Here is an 18,578-nt window from a genome sequence, read left to right on the forward strand (position 1 = left end):
ACAACTTCTGTAAAACTCTTGTTTACACTGGTTTGGAGAACCTGTTCAACTACAGCATTATATTTATACGCGGTATAGGAGTAGAAGCAACTTTTATACAACGTTTATAGATACATATTTAAACTCAAGCTTTATTATTTTGGCGAAAGCTCTTATACAACGTTTGTAGACACTTCCTGACAGCTGCTTTGAAATTTAGTAGAGAGGAAACCTGAGAGGCGTTTGTTACACTCTTTTATGACTCCTAAATATTAATTGAACAGCAAGCGGTGAAAAGCGTTTATAACACTTTTTAATGACTCCTTAATAACCGTTGTGTAAGTACTCACAATATTCACAGATTAAAATTAGTTTAACAATTGTCGTGGTACGCCAAAATAATGGCTTTTCAGTTTTTATTAATTTAATTTATTTGTGCACATTGAAAAAATATGTAATTATGCCATAATTCACATTCTGTGATCATGGAGGAAGTAGTAACAAGCATCTGTTTAATCTTTGATTGATTTTCTTTCAATTAATCTCTCTAATCATTAATTGAGAAAATTTATCTGGAAATGTTATCGTTGATTATATGATATATGTCTTAAATTAATGTTTGCATTTATTAATAACACCTATATATAATTTACCTCTACTCCACCGAGGGTTTCTCGAAGCAAGATTCGAACTCATGATCCCGGATTGCCAGCCGCTTCTGTTTCCATCTGCTCTATTCTTGAATACATATTTTGATCATATGAGTGAAGTATATGAAGCTCATCTTGAGTGACTTCTCTTGCAGTCGAATAATCATTGCCTTATGGTCATATAAACGTGCCTATCACTTGTGCTATTTTTAGCAACAAAATTGTGGTTGGTGGTTGGTCGAACGTAAACAATCATTTAAGAGTGCTCCAAGCAGCTTTTGAAGCTTTTTACCAAATGGTAATACAACTACATTCTTGTTCAACTCTGGAAGCTATTATTCAACGTTTGCTCAACTCAGGTGTTTTATAAGAGCTCTCAATTGTTTGTTGGGTATCTATTTTATAATATTTGAAAACTAAATATGTCTACTAGCTAGTGCCAAAACTGACTCACCATTCTTCTCTGGTATTCTAATAATTTCAAGATGAACAACTGAGCTGCTGCTGTGTCATACTTTAAAACATCTGAAATTATCACGAAACTAAAGTGGTTCAGTGTACCAATATAATTAAATTAAACTACAAATGGGGGTATTGTACATTTGAAGATGGACTTCACGACTCGAAAAAAAAGTCTAAAATAATGTATAAAATAATTTTCTGCTTGCGCATTAAACTCATGCATGAGATTTGAGTTTTTGAGTTTTTCCGAACACTGATATTGTAGTTTATTTAGCCTAACGCCAATATTGGAGGATGAATCAGCTGTTAAAATTAGCAATAACATTAAAACGGTTGGATTTGGGAAAAAAATACTACAGACTAATTGCGTAAAACCCGTTTTTGGTATCATTTTACTCAAAATTTTTTAACATAAATCTGTTCAAAAATGTTTAGTTTAAATCAAACAAATATATGTAAGCATTTAACCATCTCTCACTCTTCACCAGATTTCAGGACAAAGCTTGAGCTATCTTCACACACAAAATGAAAAAAAAAAAATCAAAGCGTACGTTCTACAAGAAATTAAACTTTTTATTTTTTAATATGGATTTCAAGAAACTTTTTCTCTCAGTGTATTTTTTTCATAAAGCTCATTTAAGACTCTACAATAGGGTGTCCCAAAATTGCACTATGTTTGGAAATCTGGGGTCTCAACCTTCAAATGATAGCTAAGGGTGTTACAAACAAACTTTTGTGTGGCGGCAACTCTGGGAAATGTTGTTTAGAGGTCGCCCCGACGAGATTTTTGAAAAAAGTTTATTTTTCATAGCTATTATCCAATAAACATTTTTTAGTTCTTTAAATTTCAGGGAAATCTCACCCTTTTATATTTTTCGCAGATTTCCAAGGGTCAAAACTATAAGAGAAAAAATTGCTACGGCATGTTCTGTGTCCAATTTGTTAGTTACAATTTTTCAAATTCTCTAAAATGATGTTTTTTGTTGTACATCACTGCATTCAATCATCAAAAGTGGGTATCAAGCATAGCGCTATTATCAATCAAATGCAACAGAAATATGGGAAATTTTATGTACAAAAGTTTTGTGGAAAATATTTTAACCTCATTCTTAACCGTTAAAAAGTTATTCGTGATTTACTGTGGAAAGAAAAGTTCAGAATTTCAATATTTGCAGTATGTCCACCAGCAAATCTCCACACCTTCGGTAGCCACAACTTGAATGCTTTTTCCGATTGAAAGTTGTTGGGTTTCATGCTTGAATCGCCCTTTTAAAAACATAGTCTTGAAAAGTAGTCATATTTCATTGCCAAATGTAATATTATGTAGCAATCAACACATGTGCAGTGTTTCATTCAAATCAAAAAGGGTCATGTCAAAACTGGCAATTTTTTTGCGCTTGGGCTGGAAATGCTCTATGGAGAAATTTGGTGTAGCGTTGCGCACAGAACTCACGAGCCGTAATGAGTTTTTGCGAACATTTCCATCACTCATCGCTTTAAATGTTTAAGCAAAGTAGTTAGTAAGTGGCGATTTTTTATTCCTTGATTTGTTTTCCGCCGATCTTGACTGTACTGAGTACCAATGCTACCGACGCCAGGAAGATCTGCCTTCCACACCTGGACCCTACCTATCGACCCATCAAATCAAACTCATGGACCGGGGAGCAACGGCTTTACTACCCTTACGAAGGAAGGCTTGATTAGAGATTTTATGCCTCAGAAAATCCCGGTGGTGCCAACTGGAATTGAATCCAGGCCTTTTGGGGTGAGAGGCAATAACGCTTACAAGTACCCCACCGGCGCCGCTAAGTAAGTGGAGATAAGTATAGTTAAATTTCGGATGAATTAATCCATTAAGGTTTTGTCGTTTTGAATTTGTCCAACATAGGAAGCCCCGTATAAATTTGCTCGTTTGTTATTCAATTTTCAGCAGAAAGTTGTGCAGTCAACAAGTGGTTGATTGATTTGAATGTTTGCTTTTTTGAACAATCATAATATTGTCCCAGAGTATTTTCAGAGTACCTACCGTTAATACCCAACAGCTTTGCAAAACATCGCTACCAAACATCTATTATTAGCACTCTCATCGCGTGCGAAAGTCAGTGAAGCTCAAAACATCAATCCAATTAGTTCCACATCAATAGCATTTCGTGGTGGACGTCTCGGAATAGCTTTGAAACAACACCGAGGATCAACAATTCCATTTCACGTCTTCCTCTAATCTATCAGCTCGCAGCCTTAGCGATGATTCTAAGAAATACAATTTATCACAATGAATAGGAAATTGCTTTCTCCGGTTTCTCTGTATCTCTCTTTTACTCTCTCTATCTCTCTCTGTCTCGTTGTGTTTAATATTTAAGATATCCTGTTTGGCAATGAGGAAGCAACATCTCACCACTTTCCACCCACCCATTATGGTGTGGACCGTGCAAACAGAAAGCAATTATTCCTCACTCAATGTGACAACAAACAGAACGCTCGTGCTTTCCCTGCTTTAACTACTAGCACCCTCTCACCGATAAACCGACATGAAACATAAATTTAACTACTGCTCGAAAATCTATAACGGCCGATTCAAAGGTGCAGCGATTAGGGCTGTCTGTACCGGACCCTTTTTGCAAGTACCGATACCATGGGACTTTAAGAAAATAAATAGATATCGATCGAAAAAAATCAAGCAAAATAAATTATTTACAGGAGTCCGTCCGGTGTAGTGCTTCGCATCTTTTCCTCTCACGGTTAAGGTCACTTCTTTTAGTATTTTTTTTCCGATGCAATAACCCAAAAGTGTTACAGTGACTGTAAAAAGAAATTATTTATTTATTAAATCTCCTGACAATCATAATATCCTGATTATTCCTGATCAAAATAAACAAACTAAATTAAACTTATCTTCTCTGAAATTAGAACGAATTTTAGTCACGACATTTTCAGACACAAAAAGTACAAATTTCGCAAAGTTTTCATAAATCCCGGCTTCACCATCAAACTTATTACATTTATTATTACAATTATTATAATTGCTAAGACCATCTTTCGGAAGTTTTTTTTTATCGTAAGAATATCGAAAACATCGCCATCTCCTTCATCCATGTTTGATGATGTTTTATTTATTTATTTATTAATTTATTTATTAATTTATTTATTTATTTATTTATGCATTTTCTCTTCAGCTCTCATTAGCTAGTTGGTTCACAACGTTGTAAACAACATTTCAAGCTTGGTAATTCGATACGTTTTATAAAGTATTCACTTGTCAGTGCTACTATAAATGCTTTAGCATTTTTCAAATGACCAGTATTTCGGTACCGGAAAATCACTCAGTATTACCGGTAAAACCGGTACCGATACTACCGGTATTACAACCATACCATCGATCGGATTGACAACCATAGTATTTTATAAATAAAAAAATAAAACGATTGATAGATAACAATATTTTGTTAATAATAAATCAGACACGAACCAAACCCAAAAAATTTGCACACGTGTTTTTGGCTACACGGTAACCGCAAAATACCCAATAATGACTACAAAATAAGCAGTTTCGAGGGAAACTGGGGCTACCCATTATGAGTTATAGTATAGTTCTATAGAAATAAGAAGTAAGTATTCATTTGTGAGTAATAAATACTCATAAATGGGTATTTTTGTACTCATTTAATGGGTAGTCCCAGCATCTTTCGAAAATACTTTCTTGGTAGTCAATATCGAGTCTTTTATAGTCATTATTGGGTATTTTGCGATTACCGTGCAAGCCAAGCCTAAACGTTTTCCGCGAACATGAAGACAGATGTCAGTAAAGTCCTTTGAGTAGAAATTTCATGGTTACTTCTATAGTCATTCATGTCGGTTTGTCGGTGACCCTCTAGCAAGAGTATTTTCCCTATTTAGGTATTATGGCTTTGAGAGGGGTCTACATCGAGTGAAGCAGGATAATGAATTGCCTTCTACGGCGGCGACGACGAGAGAGCTTTTGCGTAAGCTCTTCCGAGGCTAGAGGATCTACTCGTATAGTAGTAGTAGTAGTAGTAGTTGGAGGCAATCACTCTATTCGTTCCCCCGATCGCCGTGGTGGCGGTCCATGGGGTACATGCGCGGCGGTTGTTATGTACGGCACGAACCGGCGACGACATTGGCTGACTGGCTAGCTCTGATCTGGGGAACACATTCTCATTTGTCGTCTGGAGTGAACATTGCTTTGATGAACTGTGGGAATAGAAAGTGTACAAGACCCAGCTGATGGGGTAGATTGGGTGGCATTTTGGGGGGTGCGGAGGGGGTTTTGCTAGTGAATGAATCAGCAGTATTTCGCTTTGATCCCCCAGGAATGACACTGGACACGAACAGCGTCGCAATGCGAGCGATGCTGGAAGTCCTTCCTACACTCAGAAATAAGGGCTCCAACATAAACGCTCAGCAATCAAATCCGACCAAAGTGTTGTTGTTCAATTTGTTCGTTGTGTTTTTTTTTTATATCACACTGTAGAAATAACAGAGCAGATAAATATTTCGTTTTCCAGAAATCAGAATGGCTCCACTTCTGAGTGTACGTCACACTCTTATTTTTTTTTGCTATGGAACGAGTGGCGACCTGTTTCAACCACAGTGACTCAATTTTTACGTTCGATTTGGCTTCGGAAATTGCTGCCATGTTCGAGTGTGCCTCGCATCGTACCTACTGTCGAATCGTCAACGCTTTCGAGTGGACAGGACTGTGTTGTATCCTTTGATTAGCTCTGATGAAGTTTTAATTTCCAAAAGTCCCGGGGCACTTTAGGCGATCGATCCGGTAAGCGAGCGGGGAGTGCAGCAGGTCAATTGAATTAACCAAATTGAGTTTCGGTCGTTCCGTTTGATTAGATCTATTGAGTGATTGTTGCTTGCTGGATTGCACCGGTCAGCAGTGACAGAAGGGAAAATCAATTAGAATTTTCAGCAATAGTCGGATACTCAACCAATTAGCGTGCATGGTAATTCTCAGTGTAGTGCTATTGCGGTGCTTAACATGTGAAACATTTTAAGGTCAACACATTTTCCCAATCGCGAATCTCGCCGGAGGGGAGGACGGGGTAAGACGCCACCCCCCTTAGAAACCCTGTATTGAAACAACCAACTCTTGAAAAAAAAAATAATTAAGATGCAGAGTTCTTCTCTATAGTATATTTGGTATAATAAAATATATTTTGACTTGATAGCAAGTGAAACGACAAATAAACAACAAAAACAAATATTGCACATGACGGTGGCCTGCATTTGTTCATTTTTGTATACGGAATTTATTGCTTTAGAGTTATCATATAATTTATCATGTAAAAGTAACGTTACTATAAGGAAAACACTTGTCTGTTCGATGTACTTTTAGTGAAAAATATACAGTTTTCATTAAATTATGATGTATTTCAGAAGCTGTTACAGTTTGACATGTGTCGGGGTCAGACGGTCACCAGTAACCTTTTAAATAGCCACGATAGTGATGTATTGCATGTGGCCGTCTTACCCCGCATGATTTTTTTCTTTCGTTATTTAGTCTGTTTTTGATTCGTGATAAAACATCATCAAATGAATTTTTTTCGAAAATCAGTATAATGAGGGAAAGTACTCTAAAGATGAAAAATCACTTAATTTATCGTGGAAATTTGCTACAGTGTTGGTTAAAGTTTACTCCAAACTTAGGGTGGCCATCCTACTCCGTCATCCCCTACAACATTTTGAAGTCTGCATCCTTTTAAAAGTTCACATGTTCGCCACGAAAGGGAAAATTTATCTATATCTTTATTCTAGATTGATGATCTTCTAATGATCGGACCCCAATGGATCCAGATTTTGTATATACGACGAAATCGCTCGTTTGTTTTACGAATTCATTCGTTGTTTTCTGCATCGACATAGATTCGTCGCATTCAGCCATGAAAACTCTGTTAGTTTTCTCACTTATTGACCACATTAGATTGGATCGTCTTTAATTGGTTAAAACTCAGCCCTTTTAACATGCTGGCCCAGCTTTTTTTTTGAAAATCAAGTACACTCAGGTCTTTTTTTACACGGGGGATACGGTCCGTGTAAAAAAAAACCGTGTAAAAAAAAACCTACGAGATTTTGATTTTTCGCATGCTTAAATGTTTTTAAAAAATCGGATTTTGATGCCATTTGTAATTAAAGCATGATATGGTCCATATAGACATATTTTAAAAATTTCTGTATTTACACCAAAAATTGTGATTTTTTTTTAAGTATGCCATTCGATTACAAATAGCTTGAAACGGATAATGTGATTGGAATCAAGTCGATAGGTTGTATCGTTGTCGAGAAATCGTTAAAAACGTACCGTGTAAATCGTGGAAAACCGTGTAAAAAAACCGTGTAAAAAAAAAACCGCGTAAAAAAAAACCGTGTAAAAAAAGACTTCAGTGTATGACAGGATGAAACGTTTTTACACCCACACAGAATTTAATTGCAATCTGAGGATTTGACATGAAACTGTTAAGATTTTTTGCAGACATAACAAATTACAAGGTACAGTCCTATAGTGATGTACGCAATTGTGACGTAGAACTACGTGGTCTTATATAATAAATGATATTTGTTAACTGCATCAAGAGCTTTTATTTTGTGTAGGAATATGAATTTGAGCGGGTTTTTCTCTATTTATACTCTTTATTATGACTATGATTGCCCTGAAAAGAACCTTTTGATATGAATTGTAGTAGGAACTTCTTCAGCAATTTGACTCTTTTGGAAAATCTTGGTGGCCCTGAAAAGGGCCGATGGTAGTACAGGCTTAAAGTCTTTGGAAGATGATGATGTCGTGTAGGCAGCTGGATCATCAAATCGGACAATCCTATATTCTTCGGTTCAATGCTTGGGCACTCGCAAGTGTCTCGGCCCGTCTGCTGTTGGACAGGAGTTGAACTGGTGTCTGCGACAGGTCGAAGGACCGCAGAATAGCAGTGTCCACCCAGCTAAAGCTCCTTCCTTTTTTAGTTTGTCTCGTTGAACTCCTTCTCTCAACAAGTTGGTAAATCTTAGCCTTTAGCAGATAGACGCTTAACACTTTTTTCGGTGAATTTATGATCCTGTTTCACGCCATGGTTCTTCTCTATGCATGTTCAGATAAATTAATACTTTTTATTTCTCTACTGCGCTAAATCAAACGAGTAGAACTAAGAAGGAATTTCATCGAATAGCTGGAAAAATCTATGGGATTAATCGTTAAACGAATTATTGGACTTTAAGGCATCCCTAGAAAATAGTGTAATTTGATGTTTTTGGTGGTGCTTCGAAAATTTCGAACAGCAGAATTGCAACCAGCAAGTGTAGCCCAAGAAAAGCGGTTCAATGATAGTATTCATTGCTGTGACGACGATTGAATTAAGAGGCTTAGAAGCAGAGATGTGAAAGGCAATTCTCTTCATCGATTTCCTCTTTTAATGACCATGGCTTCCTTGGGGACGTGTGGTTCTGAATAAGGCGATGAGTGTGCAAAATGTTACGCAATTGCATCCTCCCTATTCGCACACGCCCGAAGATCGGAAGCAAATGCCACTTCGACTTGTTTCGTCTACTAACGACTCTCTGCTGACAGTGTTGGGAAAGCTGCAATGCTACATCAACATGTTTCGTCTAGAAACGATTCTCTGATGACTGTATTGGGGAAGTAGGATATACGTGTACGTAATTGGTGGATTTGTTAGTTATTTCGATGCTTTTGGGCAATGCTTGACATTTACCCCTTTTCCAATAGTTTCTTGATGTAAAACAACAGTCAGTATTATTGCTATCAATTTGAAGAAATATTTCTGATCAATTGGTGATAAAATTATTGAAATTGGTCCAAGAGCATTAATAATTTCGTCACATGTTCTATTTTCGGTTTTCACAAAGTGTATCCCCATATAGATATCACAGACGTAGTCCTACGTCAAAATTTTTCTATTGGAAAAACTTTTTTTTTCCTAAAAGTGCGCATCTTGCGATGTATCGACGACTTTTTTTTTCCTTTGGTTTGTTTTTTCCGTAGATCTTGTTTTCCGTGCTGAGCACCAATGCTACCGACGTGCCAGGAAGGCAGCTCCCACACCTGGACCCTACCTATCGACCCATCGACTCATGAACCGGGGACCAACGGCTTTACTTCCCATCCGAAGGAAGGCGTGATCAGAGATGTTATGCCTCAGAACATCCCGGCGGCGCCGACTGGGATTGAACCCAGGCCTGTTGGGGTGAGAGATAATCACGCTTACCACTACACCATCGGCGCCGTTAATATTGACGACTTGTAGGTTATGATATAGGTTTTTAATAAAATTTATTATTTATTTATTTTTTATTCAAAACTAAAAAAAAATGAAAAATGCAAATTTTTTAATTATTGAAAACTTGATACATAAAAATTGTAAAAATTATAGTACTACAACTTATATTATTTTTTCAATTGTAAGTTAGTGACCTTTTTTTGTAGATTTTGCACGGAAGACAATATTTGAGCTAGGAATTATGAAAAAAAAAGAATACCGTCTAAAACTCCATCCGCAAACAACGGTACCTCTCTGTACTTGAATTTTACGAATACCGGAAGCCTTGCTCTTTTTTTCTCATACAGACACATTACCGGTGGCTTATAAAGCAATGCGAATTATTTTCAATATAGAATCGATCATTCCAATCGAATGAACACTAGGTTATGAATATATAGAACACAAATCAAAAACTAATCGCTTTTATTTCCATGACGAAACCATTTTTTTTTCAAAAAACAATTTTCAACAATGTCGACACGTGCCTCTGGAAACATCTGGATCTGAGCCAGCACCACCGTCAACTTAGTCAAACAAACGAAAATCCGTCGCACAGCCTTACAGAACAATAATGTTTGATAAACTGGAAGTGGAACTTTTCAGTGGAACTTTTCACTCGAGTTTTGGGTGTGCTTGTTCCGCTTCCGAGATGGAAAAGTTCAAGAGACTTATGTGCTTGTTGTTCGGCTTGTTCTACCTCAATGGATTCCATGGATTTTCTTTCATTTAAAGTTTGCACCAAGATCAAATTCAGAAGTTATAACCCTTAAGTGAAAAGTAATCCACTTTCTTTGTAAGTTTCCGATGCCGGTAAATAAGATTATTCCTAATGCAATTTTTAGTGTGTCTGTGTTCTCATTGAGGGAAGTCGAAACAAAGCGTTTTTCGTATGAAAGATTTTATGAAAACAGGCTTGGCTTCATAATGGTGGATTTAAGCTGAAAGTCTTCTTTTCGGCTCAGATTTACAATGCATTGCATCCTTTCGCTTCCTTATTTTTCAACATTCCGGAGGATTTTTCCCACCATCATTCGTTTTGCCTTGTGACTAACATAAAAGAATTGCTTGTGCATCAACAACCTTCATTAACACCCCGTAATAATGGGACCTTCATTACAAGCGCGTGCCCCCAGACCCGGGGGAAAGTTGTTCTTTGTTGGATTTCCTTTGGTATGGTAGGAGAAAGCTGAATTTACATCACAAGTGACTGTTATGTCCGGCGATAAGAGTTTTAATGATGGCTTTTAGGATGGAACTAAATAGGGTATACGTCCCTAACCTCGGTCTAATATGCAGCCATCGATTACGTTTTTAATCATAACTCATCAATGAATTTACCTGCAAACGATATTCTACTGCTAAATGGTATGCTTAGATATGCTTATCATGTCGTTTGCTATCAGAAACCACGAAAAGTTGAAAAACTTACTTTTTTTAAGACAATAACTCACGAGGGAAATGTATGTAATATGGGTCTATTGTCCCCAAATTGGGTCTATTTATGGATGCAACTTCGTCCTATCTTGTTTGATCCTCAAAAAAACGCTCTTGGTAACGTTTTCTGATGTATTTTTTTTTATCACTATCACTGTTAACTTAATGCTCTCCATTCCTCAAAACATTTCTTAGAGAAAATTTTACGAAAACTACATTAAATCACTCAATTTAAAAATTAAAAATTAAAAATTTCGCTTATCGTCTTTTGACCGCAGAATATCTAAATCAGAACATTGTGATGTTCATTATACAGGTTTGGCAGAAAAAATCTCCCTTCCTGTTCGTTCCTTATCATCCAAATGCAAAACAACATTGTTGACGTTACTCTTATTGCTATATGCTGTCAAATGAATTTCATGGGCCATAGTTAGGAACATAGAAAAGAAATGTGTCCCTAAAGTTGGGTCCATGTTTTACTTGTGAAAACGTTGTTAAACAATTAAAATAAACATAAAATATTCAAACAGCAACTGTAAGTTTTACGTCTAGTGTGTATTATCAGGTAATTCCAATCAATAAATGCCATAATCAGGCCATTTGATGATCGTCAGTCAACCTTCCCATCTTAACCTTATAAGTCATGGCGGCTAAAAACTCCGAACATTGTGATATTCTCAACCAGTTTTATTACTTACGAGAGCTGAAAATGTATTGAAATGTTGTGATATAAATTGATTTGTGTGTGGTACACATTTATCAACCATCAGTGATCAATATTTTCCTTATTTTTTGTGTAATATTCCTTAATTAATTATTTATTTGCGTGATAGGCCGAATGAAAGGACTAGACCCACATTACATACCGTAACCCTAGGTACTGCACTACTGCGAGTACAATGGTTTGGGAAGTGTGGAAGTACTTGCCGAAGTGGATGCTGCACTTTGTCTGTAACTAACTTTCATTTGTCGAGAATTCTTTCGTTTAGTGAGCAGCAGTTTCCCAAATAATTAAAAAAATGTACCTTACTTACCGGATAGCTTCCACAATGTTCGCTCTGATTTGATCTGAAAAGAAGAGCGAAAGAAAAAGGATGGTTATTTGAAGCAAAATCTAACATGCATTAGTCGCTTATGGGGTGTTTACATCCGTGCGGATTTGCTAGCGCTAGTGAACTAGCCAACATGCACGAATTTCATTTGCTCCTGAAATCTTATGCTGGTAGACGCTGGTGCCCTGTTTACATTATGCTGGTGCACTTTTTTGCTAGCAGCTGGCTCATTAGCGCTAGTGAAATATCATAAATGTAAACAATTCATTAACGATGGTTTGGAACAGCCCCTAAATTCACAGTGCAAAGTGTTATCAAAAGCCTTAAGTCATTTGAAGTACAACAAAATGCTTTAAGCTTCTCTGAAGTTCTCTGATTTAATTTAAGGCTTCTAAAGGTTGTCTTTGATAGCCTGAACATTTCTTCTACTCGTTTTATGAAGTTTGAAATTTCTGAAGTTTTATGATTGTATGGTCTTTAACATTATTCGTGACTTCTTCACGGATGAGATTTGAACTTCTGCATGGACATGTGTTCCGTGCATACCTACTCGGGCACATATAAGCTTGCAGGTATGCGCGAAGCACCAGGGCGACAGTAAAAAATAATAACTTTTTGCACAGATGTCGAATCGATTTGCAGTCTTTAACGAAGTTGTTCTGTATAGTTTTCATAATCTAAGTCCCAGATTTGGTGAAAATTGAGCAATTATTGAAGTTTTGTCAAGCAAATGAAATCTGCTTTAAATCTCTCCCGCAATCCAGATCGTCATCGAATTCTTTCAAATTTGGCGCAGTTTTTGGGGATCCCAATACGAAACGAAATAGCTATGGGGAGCCGAAGGTTGTGATCCACCATATAAAGTTGACTCACCCTGCCGGCGCCGGTGGTGTAGTGGTAAGCGTGACTGCTTTCTAACACCCCAATGGGTCTGGGTTCAATCCCAGCCGAGGTCGGTGGGATTTTTCTGGGGCATAAAAATCTCTTGTCACGTCTTCCTTCGCAAGGGAAGTAAAGCTGTTGGTCCCGGCCCATGTGTGTTGAATGGGTGTGATATCCTACGCAGGTGTGGAAGCTGCCCTTCAATGGATGGCAATCGATGTCCGTCGGTGATTGGCACTAGATTGCGGAACAGAGACCGACGTTAAATAAAAGAATGAAGAAGTTGACTCACCCTAGAGTACACTGTACTTCTTAGCTTTTTCCTGTAGTACACTGAGGTTCCCTAAGGCACCCTGATGGTTATTGAATGTTTTCTATACTTTTGTGTAGTTTGCTGAACTTCATTGAAGTACCTGTGCTCAGTTTCTCTGATTTTATCCATAGATCGTATTAGCTTTTCGATCTCCGCAGAATCTTTTTAACGTTTCCTACACACAAACAATTATCGTTTATAAAATCGAAAAAAAAAAACGATTGGTAGTATTAAAAGTTTGTGTTGGTTCTTTTTGGTAGAAAGTCTATAGCATTCAAAACAAAAGTCAGGCAGTTGTCAATTCAAAAGTAACTCGTTCTTTACTTTTAATAGTAGAAACTTTCAAATCGAATTGTAGAACTGTTAGTATAAAAATCTACACATTTTGATTTTTTTGCCGATATGGGCACCACCGAGCAGCTCGGCATTTTATTTTGCTGGAAATTCAGCAAAAAGTATGTTTGTTAGCTGAGATCTCGGCAAAATTCCCGTTTGTTAGCTGAATCTTGGCAAGTTTTTCTCTGAGATCCAGCAAAATAAAATGCCGAGCTACTCGGTGGTGCCCATCTCGGCGAAAAAATCTAAGTGTGTATGATTTTTTAAATGGACTCCGGAAAGTTTAATTTAAAAGATGGTCATTTATATCGCAAGGATGAATGTTTTCATCTCGAATGTGAACTTTTTTTTAATAAAAAAAAATTATTTAATATATTTCAGTTTATTTATATTTTTGGTGATTACTGAAAGGGCACGGCATTGTGGAATCTTCCATGGGTAGCATTTTACGCAAATGATGCAGTTGGTCATGGTGATGCTGAGAGTAGCCTTCCTTTCCGGCAATACTGACGAGGCTGCTGAAGATCAAAACACTGCAGGCTATAGGTGAAATGGCATTCGGCCAAATTTTCCATAGTAATTTTTTTTTCGCCCCTCCCTAAATCGAAACCTGGCTACGCCCTTGGATCCTTCCACTCAATAGTGTCACCGTGGATGTCTCCATATGATTTTCCGTATCGTGCAGAAGAGAAACAAGCGCGCTGGCGGATGAAAATGTAGGAAACTTGAAGAAACTGCTGCACACTTGCTTTCGTTTTGTTTATTTTTTCTCATGTCCTATTTGGCGGGAAACGGAGGTTGTCAAAAACTTCGCAATGAATAGTTTTTTTTTACGGTTTTCCAACTTTTATTCTAAAAAATACACTTTTAAAATTACAAGCCCAAAGTGAAAGAAAGATTTCCACTTTATGACTTCTATGGTAAAAAGGGATCCATGAAGCTCTGTGAGAGATGCCAGATATTTTTCTATGCAATTCCGTAGACTTATTCAAATCTACGGATTTCTACGGATTTTTTTTTAGTCGAAGGTGATATTTTTTTTAATTCCAAGGTGATATTTTACGTTAAATGATAAATCGATGAAAGAAATTTTGAAAAATACTAGGGACAGCCCTCTGGGGTTGTACGCAATGGTAACGTCGAACTACGTGGTCTTATATGATAAATGTTATTTGTTAACTGCAGCAGGACTTGTGTTTTGTGTAGGAATAGGAATTTGAGCAGGGTTCTCTCTGTTTATACTCTTTAGTATGACTTTGATTACCCTGAAAAGAAGCTTTTGATATGAATTTTAGTTGGGACATGTTCAGAAATTTAACTCTTTTGGAAAATCTTGGTGGCCCTGAAAAGGGCCGATAGTAGTACAGGCATGAATACCATAATACTATTGCACCTGTAGTTTTTGGCTTACTTTCACTGATTGCTTCCCGGGGATCCTTGTTCAGCCATAGCAAGATGTGCGCGTGAGGACTTCCACGTTGCTGAAATTCAATCGTGTCAACCAGCTTGTTGAAGTAAACGCAGCACGTGACTGGATCATCATTCATCAGAGTTGCTTTTTGTAGTGCAGTCAATTCCTGGATAGGATCTGTTAAGTCATTGCCATTGTGTCCTTCTGACAATCGATGTAGGAGATTCAACAAATGGGGCCACTTCATCTCACTTGCACTGAGTGTGAGGAACATCGTAGGCTTTCCCAATTGTCGCATCATGGTGAACAAATTTCTCTTCCTTTGTTGCCAATACTGTACTGAATTCGGTATTGATTTGAGGAAGGATAGATTTCGCTCAATGCTCCATGAATAAGGCGGTTCTTAAGGTCCACGTGTAATGTTTGCGGTCGCCGTGCACTTAAAAGTACATTGCAAGCCTTCGGAAACTCTAAGCCGAAGAACTTTCATTGTCATATACAACAAATGTGGTTTGGCCACACGCCTGTCTTGAAGACGAGTTACACTGAATGCCATCATGAAATATGTCACCCGAACCCTTGGCTTGAATTTCTTTAGATGGCCGAAACGAATGGCAGAAAAAGCTATCTTTTCGCCGTGCTCGTCATATATTAAAGACAGAGGAACCCTGTTTTGCGCGGGAGCGATCTCCAGGCATTTGTTCTCATTCCAAAGAAGCGTTTCCTGTTGCCCAAGCAGCAATTCTGTCTCATTATCCACGGCAATGGTTTCCAGCTCAATTTGAGGATCCACTACAGGGGTTTCAAGACCATCTATGGCGATTTGATCAATTGTGATCCCGTAGCGGTGGTGGTACAGTGGTGTCGTAATCTAATAAGAAAGCCACGCTTTAACCGTAGTTTCCTTTATAAAGGCCTGACAAGTAGGACGACTTATGGATTACGTTGTTTTTGATGAACACGTTGAAGGCCTGATCATCACATCGAGCTGACGGGGAAGAGAGCGTCGTCTCTCTTACACAACGCAAACGGTAGAACAACATTCGAGCAAAAAGAAAATTATCAAATGACTATCATATGACATATGTGATTTCGTTCTAATTCCTCAATTTGGTGTAAATTAAACCATTTCTGATCAAAAAGGTTATTACTATGACATCGTTGCTTGCACAAGCACATCATCAGCAGCTCTTATTTTGAGAAAAACTAAAATACTTACATCCGTCATGGTCTTCGGCGGCAGTGTCGTATGACATTTTAGTTTGGTACTGTAATTTGAAAGCTTGTTTTGCAAGTGTCGGAAGCAAAGGCAGTTGATTATCACAGAAAATGTGTCGACTACGGTGACCGCTTACAAGACTGGTCTCGACATGACTTTTATTCGCCTTCACACGGCACCGTCGAAAACTGTTGTCTTCATGCAAAGATTGACTGTATATATGGGAACTTTCGACGGAGTGAAGAGATAGTACGAAGACCGCCATGTTTCACGCGGTTTTCACGAAAACGGTTGACAAGTTGCAGAGGTGTATTTTACTTTATGCTTCTTTCCCTTCAGAATCAGATTGTAAAATTTGATTCTGAAGGGAAACGTACACTGAAGAAAAAAATCCGTAGAAACTGTACCGAATTCCGTAGATTTTGACTACGGATCCGTATTTCCGCAAAAATTTGTAAAATCCGTAGATCTACGGAGATTTCCGTAGATCTGGCATCTCTGAATTGGGGGTTCTAGAAAAGTGGTGGTTAGAATTGGTAGATCTTAAGACAAGCATCGATCTTAGTGAATTGATTCATTTTCTTTTGAAAATAACCGATTCGCCGATATAATCAATCGATCTTTTTGAATCGATCTTTTGAATCGACTCATTTTTCAAAATGGCACAAAAATGTTTCAAATATAACGGATCATAGGAAAGTTGGTACAAATTAAGCCAAGTTCAGTCTAGAGTTAATATTACGTTACATAAGCTATCTTGTTATGACAATTCACCTATAATAGTCATTTAGTGTCATGATTGATATCATTTAGAAATAAATTGTGTAGTACGTACCCAACAAACAATTTTACCTGAATGAAAGCTCAATAAGCCACTTTTTAGCTGAAGAAGTATATTTTTGCCTGAATTAGCTCTTATTCAGCATTTAATGTTTGTTGAGTACGCAGTGAATGTTGTGAGTGTAACATACATCACTGCTGGTCATTAAAATAGGTGGAGGCAGAATAAATACGAAATTTTAGGTTTGATAGTATAATAAATAAACAAATAAACAAATTAGTCTAATGACCTTGTTCACTCTTCTTGGCATTGACTCAACCAAGCATTGCCAAGTTTTCTTTGGTTTAGCATACCACTCTTTTCGAACTGTGGTCCATAGTTGATCCTTATTTGAAAATGCTTGACCAGATAACTTTTTTTTAAGCTCGTTCCATAAATTTTCGATGGGGTTGATGTCAGAAGATTGGCTAAGCCATGAAATAACCGACACTTCGTTTGCACGAAACCATTCCTTTACATACTTAGAAGTGGGTTTCGGATCGTTGTCTAGCTGAAAATGCCACATAAGAGGCATGTTCTCTTCTGCATAAGGGAGCATAACCTCGTCCATGATTTCTTTGTATTCAAATCTGGTCATGCTGGAATTAATACGGAAAATGGGACCTACTCCGTACCAAGAAAAACAGCCCCAATCCATAATGCTACCACCTCCATGCTTTACGGTCTTACCGCGGATCGAACTCTTTACCGGATGGTCTACGTGAGGATATAGTAAATGACTATTTTGATTTGGAAGTTTTTGCTAAGGATTCTTGATTGGGTAAGTGATTTAACAGGTTATAATATTTGTTTAATTGGTATTAAATGAATGATTTAAAAAACGAAAGATTAACATATGCAACAAAACGATTAGATGGTCGGAGTGTAAAAGCAGGTAAGTACGAAAAGTACTTAATTCAGACATCCCATTCATCCGAGAGGGATCACAAGAAAGCTAATTGAGCCATACGTTTTGCATTCAGCCAATTCTGTGTGGTTTCACCAGTTTTGAAGAATAGCCTCTCTTGGAGGCGAACCAGCCCAAGGCTGAAAGCCTCCTTAATAAAGCTAAATAATAATAATAATAGCCTCTCTCACGGAACACTTGTTACCCATCTAAACCCCAATAGTCTCGAGCAATGGGGTTTAGATGGGGATATACACTACGGATTTTCTCCCATCATCGATAAAGATCGACAGAACGTGGGAAAACAGGCTGATGCAAGAAATTTTGTAATTCTGGCGGGGGCGATCCAGTTGTGACATAGCAGAGGATTGATGAATCTGAAATATGTCATAAGAAGTGAATGTTTGTACATATGTAGATTAATAACATTCTTTATCATTTCGTCATGAATATCCCACAGGCCTCCGGTTGGTTTTGGTGGGGGGGACGGATGTGTGCAATCATCGTATACTCTTTCGGTACTATAGATCTGCTCAGACACAATTTTAACTGCCCGAACATTAAATTGCAAATGCAAATGCGCTGATTTCGTTTGTTGGATCGAAACAAAAATCGAATGAAAAATCGAGATCGATTCAAAAATCTATATTTTGTGTTTCGATCCAAGATCGCCTATTTCTAGTGGTGGTAGCATCGTATAATATCCTGCAAATTCAAACACATAATGCAACCAATGATAAAGTAAAAACGCTTGCTACTACTACCACGATAAATTCTCTCTTTAATATAGCTTGATCGGAGCTGTAGAAGGACAAT

General features: G+C 37.5%; 1 protein-coding gene across 5 annotated transcripts in view; it reads right to left on the reverse strand.

Moving 5' to 3' along the window:
* The window catches only part of LOC135707711 (ubiquitin-conjugating enzyme E2Q-like protein 1), a 277,724-nt gene that overhangs the window by 93,585 nt on the left and 165,561 nt on the right, over positions 1-18,578 (reverse strand). For all 5 annotated transcript variants that reach the window (XM_065229597.1, XM_065229595.1, XM_065229594.1 and 2 more), the window contains one exon: positions 11,857-11,890. The gene's annotated coding sequence lies outside the window, so the exon portion shown is untranslated. The remainder of the gene's footprint in view (positions 1-11,856; positions 11,891-18,578) is intronic.

The sequence above is a fragment of the Ochlerotatus camptorhynchus genome, unplaced genomic scaffold (assembly GCF_037179485.1).
Source record: "Ochlerotatus camptorhynchus isolate MF236.1 unplaced genomic scaffold, CSIRO-AGI_Acam_v1.1 ptg000316l, whole genome shotgun sequence".
Taxonomy (NCBI): Eukaryota; Metazoa; Arthropoda; class Insecta; order Diptera; family Culicidae; genus Ochlerotatus; species Ochlerotatus camptorhynchus.